This window comes from Siphateles boraxobius, unplaced genomic scaffold (assembly GCF_051911475.1).
Source record: "Siphateles boraxobius isolate OS27281-9 unplaced genomic scaffold, OSU_SipBor_1 5, whole genome shotgun sequence".
Classification (NCBI taxonomy): domain Eukaryota; kingdom Metazoa; phylum Chordata; class Actinopteri; order Cypriniformes; family Leuciscidae; genus Siphateles; species Siphateles boraxobius.
The window spans coordinates 11,167,050-11,176,459 of NW_027509141.1; positions in this window are offsets into that span (position 1 = coordinate 11,167,050).

Sequence of the window (9,410 nt, forward strand, 5' to 3'; positions counted from 1 at the left end):
TAAACGACGCTCATCGTGTTGCAGAAGTATGCAGAAGCACGTTCTGATCGTCAGGTTCCTGAGGAGCAAGGTCTTGTAAATCCTTGTGTCCCTCTTTATCCTCTTGGGCCTTGTCCCTGGTGCGACTGCACTGCAGAGACCGCCCCTGAGCCACTGCAGGCAGTGAGTTAAAAATTCTGTTATATCAGTTCTCCTGCTCGCGTGGTCTCTACTAGAGGGTAGGGACTTGCTCGCTTTCGGTCAACGTATTGTGCCTGGAGTCTGGGCCGGCTAACTCTCACAAGCTGAGACCCCGGCTCGGATTGTGCCCAAGGTTCCTACCTCTCCCGTAATAGGAGCAGGTGGTGAGCCTGCAAGCGCTGCCCTGGAGGAGGCAGATCCAGCCCTGGCTTCTCTGTCCGTTCGCTTGGACGTGTACAGAATGCAAGTCATAGACCTCAGACCAGCTCTTCAAATATCTGTTGGAATTCAGCAGAGAGGGAAGGCTGTTTCCATGCAAAGTTGCACTTAGTGCTTGCCTTCATTTCGGCAAAGATCCGAGATGCAACATGTCCACTTAGGTGTTGAGCTCCTCCATGATGAGTGTAAAGTGCTCCGCCTGGGCGTTGACGATATGCTTTGCTAAAACAGATTCTAGAGTTGGGGGCTGGACGACACCTAGTTGAACCGCTGCCTCACGTGGGCTCCCTTCTCATGAAGCCAGTTTCACCGTGAGCCCGGTTCAAGTGTCGGCTTGCTGCGCCATTCCCCTCCTATGGACTGGATACGTGCGCCTTTCTACTCCAGTTGAGTTCCCTTAAAATTGAACCCTGTTGAGTTCCTCCACACCCCTCCGACGTCGGACGTGCGGAACGTCTGGTGTTAGGCCTACCACTCGTAAGCAGTGTGGAACCTGTGTTAGGCTGGGTCCATATGTTGCGGTCCCTTCAGTGACCCCATATGTGTATTCTTCCACGATACGGCTCCCTGCGGTGAGCCCGTGTCTTCCCTCGGCAGAGTCTCTCTGCCGTCACTGTCCGGTGTGTCTCCCCCCGTCTTAGGCTGGAGCCACCCCAGTGACATTCCATATGTTAGACTGCCCGGTTTCCGCCCAGTTCATATGTGTATTCTCCACATTACCTCCCTCTGGGTTGGATGTGGCTTCCGCAGCGTCCCTTCCTTCCAACGTACGGGGAACGCTTTCCCAGTGGTCCTGTAGGAACAGCAGTGACTTCCCTGGCCTAAGCCCTGTCCTTCCCCGCCTTAAGTTTGCGGGGGCATCAGGAGGCTTTGGTTTAGGCACTGGAAGGTGGCAGCGTTAGTGGCGTGTTCAATGGGTGATCCCAATTCAGTCGACCGTCGACTACGTCTGACGTTCTCGACTGAAAGGGAACGTCCTGGTTGCGTATGCAACCCACCGTTCCCTGAAGGAGGGAACGGAGGACGTAGTCCCCTTGCCACTACCGCTGGACCACCGCTGACCCCGGGTTACTCTCGGCTCCTCAGCGAAAAGCAACTAGTGCGTGCATCCACTTCCGTATTTATACCCGCGCCGCGGGGGCGGAGTGTGTGATGCGAATCACGCACGCCAATTACATTGGCTCGTTCAATAGTACTCGAAGAAGACAGGCTCTCTAGCGATATCCCAATTCAGTCGACCGTCGACTACGTCCTCCGTTCCCTCCTTCAGGGAACGGTGGGTTGCATATGCAACCAGGACGTTCAGTTTTATAAACATTTTTTAATGAGCATTGACTTTCATTTGTTGTTCATAAATTTTAATTTTGGAGTCCAATTGAAGTTTCAAGCCATTTTTTTTTTTTACTTGGTAAAGTTGAGATTGTTGTGAATTTATTTGTGTATTTAAGTGTGAATTAAGCTTCATGTCAGACTGCAATTCATAATGCAACCTTGCGTTCCGAGAGTTATTATGACAGGCATTAAGCTGTTTTGTTCAGTTTCAAGTCAGCTACTATCATAGTGGAGCAACATTTTGAAGAAATTCTTGAAGAGCAGGATTAGGTAAAGTTAGTTTTACCTTTACAGCTACCTGCATAACAACACATATGGTAGGACAAACACTTGAAGGTAACTCTGCCTTATTGAGCAGTGAAGTTTGTTAGAGCCACAGTAACAGTAAAGGCATGTTACGTATGTACAGAGGGACCTACAGCATTTGTGTCTAGTATGTTTCTGGCATTAAGATTGTGATCTGTTTCCCAGGCAACACGGATGACACATGACGAGAGTTTCTAACCAGATGTGTCCTTCTTGTTTTACCAAAACTAAAGTTTGTTTCATCTTCAGCACATTTGGCAAACACAAAAAAAGAACCAAAAAGATGATAGGAAGCAGTTTTATAAACAGATTCAGCAAGCTCATCATTTTTCGGAGCAATGTGGCTCCCAGCAGCAGACATCAGTTAATCTACTCAGTGCAAACCACAGCGTGACACATTCTCGCATTCTGCAGGAAGCCCTTAGAGTATGGCAACAACACAAGTAATGTAGTATTCTTTCCTGTGAACTGTGTTAAGTTTTGACCTTTCATCCCGGTTGGTGACATGTCATTAACTAGAACACATGCCTAGTCCTCCCCCACACTCCCTAGTCAGCATGGGCAATACATTCTCTTTGTCTTTTCCCGAGTGGAGTCTCCTACTCCCACCGATACAATCGCGGCTGCATCAGTCGGCTTGAAGAAACTAGCAAATCCTACATAGCCCTCAGCCGAATGGTAGCAGATCAAAGTTGTATTTCTCTTGGTATTTTCATTCAGGGGTTATTTATTATACAACATGCAGGAAATTGGGAGAGCTTTATGGACATTCTTTGTGTAAGGTGCTTTTTGTCATGCATGACTGGAATAAATCCATGTTGGCATTAAGTTACCTGGCATATAGTTGATCTTAGCTGATTTGAAGGGTGGTAGAAATTGGAATTGCTTTAAAATAAAGTGTATTGTTCTATCTCTATGTATACATAATAGAATTTGTTGGAGTTGTTTTGCATGATTGTCATATGAGCTTAGACTCTGTGAAGTCAGAACTGTGTAGGACGTCAGCATATCGGGTCGTTTCAAAAAATTGTGTAAAGGGAAAAGTGTTTGCCAGTCAAAATTTACTCCCACATATAATAGTTTGATGATCAAAATCTCACTTTTCAGGCTCAATACGCTAATCAGTGCGAGCTGCTTTTAAAATTCTCTCTTTCTCAATTCTATTGTTGGGCGTTCAATAAAGTAAAAGAAAAAAAATGCCAAAGTTATCTTTTAATTGTTTGTGTGTGTGGCATTCAGCTGCTGAATAAAGACTTAAGAAAGAGATGCCAAGGTTATACCACAAATTAATTAAACTTGGCAATCAAAGGTTGAAAAATCTTTGAAAAAGTAAATAAATTAATAAATAAAGTTTAAAATCAAGTTTTAGGTAAACCTCGGAGAAGGATTTAAATAATAATAATAATAATAATAACAAAAATACTTATTGACAGATACAGCGTTATTAGACTTTTTCACATTTAAGATTAACTAAATGAATTGCGAGTAATTTACTATTACAGCAATAAGCCATGAGAAGCAGGTGTGTCAGTGATTTCACAACTGGTATAACAAAATGCAAAGCAGTAATGTGATAAAAAATATATATATAAATATACAAGAATAGTTACATTTGGCAATAATAATAACCATCATTACTATCATCAGCAAAATAAATAATTATTCTACAGTTAATAAGCTTAACTGTAGTTTCTGTTGCCAAATTACAACACACACATTACAATGTTAGCAAGCCAACACTGTAACGGTTATCAGCTGGAGTGCCCTTGAGAGCCAGCTAAGGGCACTCCACATCAGACTATCATTGTTCACTCACAACTACATTTCCCATAATTCACTGCCTGGACTCATCTCTGATTATCACATTCACCTGTGTCTCATTATATTGTTTAGTTCACCCCATATAAGCCTGGTTCACCTCATCATTCCCTGTGAAGTCTTGTACGTTATCCCACTGCATTTCTGAGCGTTTCCCTTGTTTTCTTTGTTCCTGGTTTTTGATCTCTGCCCGTGTCCTGGTTTTCCCATTCCTGCCTCACCCTCTGGATTTGTCTGTTTGTTTGGATTGCCTGCCTGTGTATGACCGTTGCCTGGATTCTGATTACGATTTGGATTAACTTTAATAAACTGCATTTGGATCCTCAAGCTTCTTGTCTCTGAGCAGTTCATAACAGAAGACTTCACCAACATGGATCCAGCAGTTTGTCTCTTCCACCTTCGCCAAGGTAACCGTTCCATTGAGGATTTTATCAATGAGTTTTGTGAGCTTAGCCATGGGGTGAACTTTAAAGATTCTGTCTTAAAGGACATTTTTCGCCATGGACTTAATGAGCTTCTTAACTACCTCATGCCTGACAATACCCCTCACTACACTCTAGCTCAATATCTTGACATTGCCATTCGGTTAAGCTCTGCCCTTCACAACATGCCAGAACTTCCAGCCATCTCCACCACGCCTACCATCAAACCAGCCACCGGATCGGTATATGGACGTCCTGGACTGATTTCCAGCATAGCCGATTCCCTGCTGATATCAGCGCGTGCTGCCGGGAAGGCCATAGTCCAGCCAGAGACCGTCCAGCCAGAGACCGTCCAGCCAGAGACCGTCCAGCCAGAGACCGTCCAGCCAGAGACCGTCCAGCCAGAGACCGTCCAGCCAGAGACCGTCCAGCCAGAGACCGTCCAGCCAGAGACCGTCCAGCCAGAGACCGTCCAGCCAGAGCTTCACGTCAACCACGTCAAGCCAGAGCCGAGGCCCTCTTCGCCGCTGGTCCTGCCCAGCTCAAGGCCCTCTTCGCCGCTGGTCCTGGCCAACGCTCAGTCTTCTTCGCCACTGGTCCTGCCCAGCGCTCAGTCTTCTTCGCCGCTGGTCCTGCCCAGCGCTCAGTCCTCTTCGCCGCTGGTCCCATCCAGCCCAGAGCCCTCGCCGCTGGTCCCGTCCAGCCCAGAGCCTTCGCCGCTGGCCCCGTCCAGCCCAAAAACCTCGCCCCTGGCCCCGTCCAGCACAGAGCCCTCGCCGCTGGCCCTGTCCAGCACAGAGCCCTCGCCGCTGGCCCCGTCCAGCACAGAGACTGTTCAAGTCACGTCTGCCGATCCAGAGACTGTTCAAGTCACGTCTGCCGATCCAGAGACTGTTCAAGTCACGTCTGCCGATCCAGAGACTGTTCAAGTCACGTCTGCCGATCCAGAGACTGTTCAAGTCACGTCTGCCGATCCAGAGACTGTTCAAGTCACGTCTGCCGATCCAGAGACTGTACAAGTCACGTCTGCCGATCCAGAGACTGTTCACATCACTTCCCCCGAGCCAGTGTCTACGGACAAGATGGCCGCCTCCGAGCCAGTGTCTACGGACAAGATGGCCGAACCAGAGACTGTTCACATCACTTCTGCTGATCCAGAGACTGTTCACGTCACTTCCTCCGAGCCAGTGTCTACGGACAAGATGGCCGAACCAGAGACTGTTCACATCACTTCTGCTGATCCAGAAACTGTTCACATCACTACCTCCGAGCCAGTGTCTACGGACAAGATGGCCGCTTCCGAACCAGTGTCTACGGACAAGATGGCCGCCTCCGAGCCAGAGTCTGTTCCTGTTCCCGAGCCAGTGTGTGTGTTATCTGTTCCGGAGCCAGTGTGGGTGTTGTCTGTTCCGGAGCCCCCAGTGTGTGTGTTGTCTGTTCCCGAGCCAGAGCCAGTGTGTGTGTTGCCTGTTCCTGAGCCAGTGTCTGTTCCCGAGCCGGGTTCTGTTCCTGTGCCGTGGCCGCCCGAGGGCTCTTCACCGCCCTGGCCGCCCGATGGGTCGTCTGCTTCGCCCTGGCCGCCCGATGGGTCGTCTGCTTCGCCCTGGCCGCCTGATGGGTCGTCTGCTTCGCCCTGGCCGCCCGAACTGCCTGCTCCACCCTGGTCGTCTGCACAGCCAGCTCCACCCTGGTCGCCTGCACATCCTGCTCCACCCTGGCCTTCCGTCCTGCCGCAGTCTCCAGGCCCTCTTCCGCTCCACGGGCCTGGCCCTCCATCCCACCCCCGGGTCCGCCTCCGCTCCACCTCCCTCCTGGAGAATTTTAGGAGCATCTGGAAGCTGCTCCTTTGAGGGGGGGCTATGTAACGGTTATCAGCTGGAGTGCCCTTGAGAGCCAGCTAAGGGCACTCCACATCAGACTATCATTGTTCACTCACAACTACATTTCCCATAATTCACTGCCTGGACTCATCTCTGATTATCACATTCACCTGTGTCTCATTATATTGTTTAGTTCACCCCATATAAGCCTGGTTCACCTCATCATTCCCTGTGAAGTCTTGTACGTTATCCCACTGCATTTCTGAGCGTTTCCCTTGTTTTCTTTGTTCCTGGTTTTTGATCTCTGCCCGTGTCCTGGTTTTCCCATTCCTGCCTCACCCTCTGGATTTGTCTGTTTGTTTGGATTGCCTGCCTGTGTATGACCGTTGCCTGGATTCTGATTACGATTTGGATTAACTTTAATAAACTGCATTTGGATCCTCAAGCTTCTTGTCTCTGAGCAGTTCATAACAAACACATTATTGATATTATTTTTGTGGAATTCATTCATCTCAAACTACATATTCAAACCTTTGTAAATAATTCCAGTGTGCATCTAGTTAGTTAACCTCAAATATTACAATCGTGCTGATAACACTAACAATGTTGAGAAGGTCCTTGCTGCTGAATGGATTACATTGAATTATATTACACATTTAATTAATTTTTGTGATGTTTTGGATGTTTTTACATTACCTGTATGTGCTTTTTTATCACTATAGACTGTTGTAGAATAGTGAGCATATATAGAGTGTGAATAATGATGGCTGTCCTTGTTAATTTTCTTAGATGAGTATAATAATACAGCTTATTTACAGTTTAACTATATCTGACCAGCATGTATTTTGAAGGGTACGTTGAGGCACTTTTGAATTATGGAGGATTTTGTTATAAAAGTAGTATTTTATATATATTTATTGTTTTTAAAAATGCCTAATGCTGTATTATAGATTTTTTAAATGCACGCATGCTTTTACAAATATATGAAAAAAGTGGTGTTCTACTAGAATTAATGTAGGGGAGAGCCGGGACGATTGAAACGCGGGACGGATGAAACATTGAGATTTCCTTGAAAACCACTCACGTTATGTACGTCAAATTTCGTCAGCACGTACAGCACGCAATGCCTATCAGACCCGCGAAAACATTTCTTCTTTATGTCTTGCCGTTTTAAAGTTAGAGCCGGAAAGCTGTTTTTGAGTGTGGTTAGTGAAATCTTTTGTGCGGTACTTTTTTTTGACTGACAAGTTGTATTTATTGTTTCATGTGCCATTGTAATAATAATATGGCAGGTGTATTAGTACTGCATCACACCCTTAAGTGTATAATATCAGAGTTTTTTAGGTTATGGACAAAACAGGTTTAAATGGCTGGAGGCGCTGTCGGGACGGTTGAAACAGCGACTCGTGCCAGTTAAACCTGGTCATTGGAAAACACTCAATATGACTAAAACACTCAATATGACTCAAGGAATAAATGTAAGAATTAATTGTAAACGGATTTGTCTGTCTTCTTCAAAATAGCCTATTAGAAAGATTAAGCAAAATGCACAAAGGCTTATCGCCGATTGTTTATTGGGCGACAGAACAAAAATGTTAATATGAACCTTAAAATGAAAATAAATGACAAAATATGTTTGTAACAATATGTACATAAGTTACTTGTCAGGTATTGTTCATAAAAACAAGAATTAGATGAAAAGTTACCGTTTAAACTGTTATGTTTCATCCGTCCCACCCCTGTGTTTAAATCGTCCCGCTGTGGAGGGACGATTGAAACAAAACCCAACTCCCATTCAAAGTAATTTTTTACTTAAATCATTCTATGTTTCTACCGAATAACACATGATACTAAGAGAACACATATGTGAGTTGTTGATCACACACACAAAAAAAAATCTATCTGTAACCTTATCTTAGAAAACGACGTTTATCTGAAAAGTGTTTCAACCGTCCCGGCTCGCCTACAATATGAACTAAATATTTATTTATTATATTGGAATGAAATAAGAGATTTACTCAATTGAGATGAGATGTAAAAAGATGTTAAAATACGACACATGTAATGTGATTATGTCAGGGAATCACACACTGGAAAGACGGGTATATTTCAAAATAATCCAAATGCTTTATTTGTACAAACTGAAAAGGTAATGAAAGAAGGTGAGTTGCCACACACGTTAGAAAGTTACTGATAGATAAATGAACTTTACTTTTTCCTTTACATGAAGAGATCACAGAGATTGGAGGAGGATGAGGAACTGGAGACCGAAACAGGGACAGGTGTGCGTTTGAGGAGTCCTTTTCACTGGTGCTCAGGCGATGAGGTGATGGGTGACAGCTGGTGATGATTACTGACTGCTTGCAGGTGATCTGAAAGGGAAATGTAGTGCATGTGACTTAACTGGTGACCTTTAATATTATTTCAATATCAATTTTGTTTCAGATAAATACTTTGTTTTTAACAAATGTAATACCAGTGCTCCACTGCTTCATGGTTGTTACATAACCTTATTTTTCTTTGTTTGACATTGCAATGTTTATACCAGTGTTCCAGTGCTTCATGGTTGTTACATAACCTTTTTTTTTCTTTGTTTAACATTGCAATGTTTGTCATGTATAACCCATTTTGCTTCCATGTAAAAACAGGTCATGATGTCCTCTGCTAAATCATTGTGACAGTACATGCATTGTGCTTGGTTGGAATGGTGTGGATGAATGACATAGAAGCTACTCAGAGGGAAGAAAAATAAAACATTTAACATCTCAAATGTTACTGCTAGACATAAATGAGGTTACATTAACATCAAATGGAGACTTTTGCTTGAATCTCCTGATTCTCATACTTGTATCCTGAGACACAAAACATCTTAACACTGTCCGATTTGTCTCCTTAAAAGATTCAGAAGAGATCTCGGTAACATCATACACTGTGCTAAACTAAACTCTCCAATGGTCTCACACTTGTTTCTTGAAAAGTTTAGATGAGATCTCAACAACGTAAGGAAAATTGCTACAGGGAAAGTAACCCAGGAGCCTTCTTTGCTAAAAGGCACATTAATGGCATAAGTCTGAAAACAGTGTGTGATGTTACTGAGATCTCTTCTGAAACTTTAGAGGAGAAAAATGTGAGACCATTGGAGTGTTTAGTTTAGGAGAAAAGTCTGAGCACAGTGTGTGATGGAATTGAGATCTCTTCTAAAACTTATAAGGAGACAAATGTGAAATTGTTAGAGTTTTTGTGCCATGAGACAAGTGTAGGAAGCAGGAGACTCAAGCAAAAGTCTCCATTTGATGTTAAAGTAACCTCATTT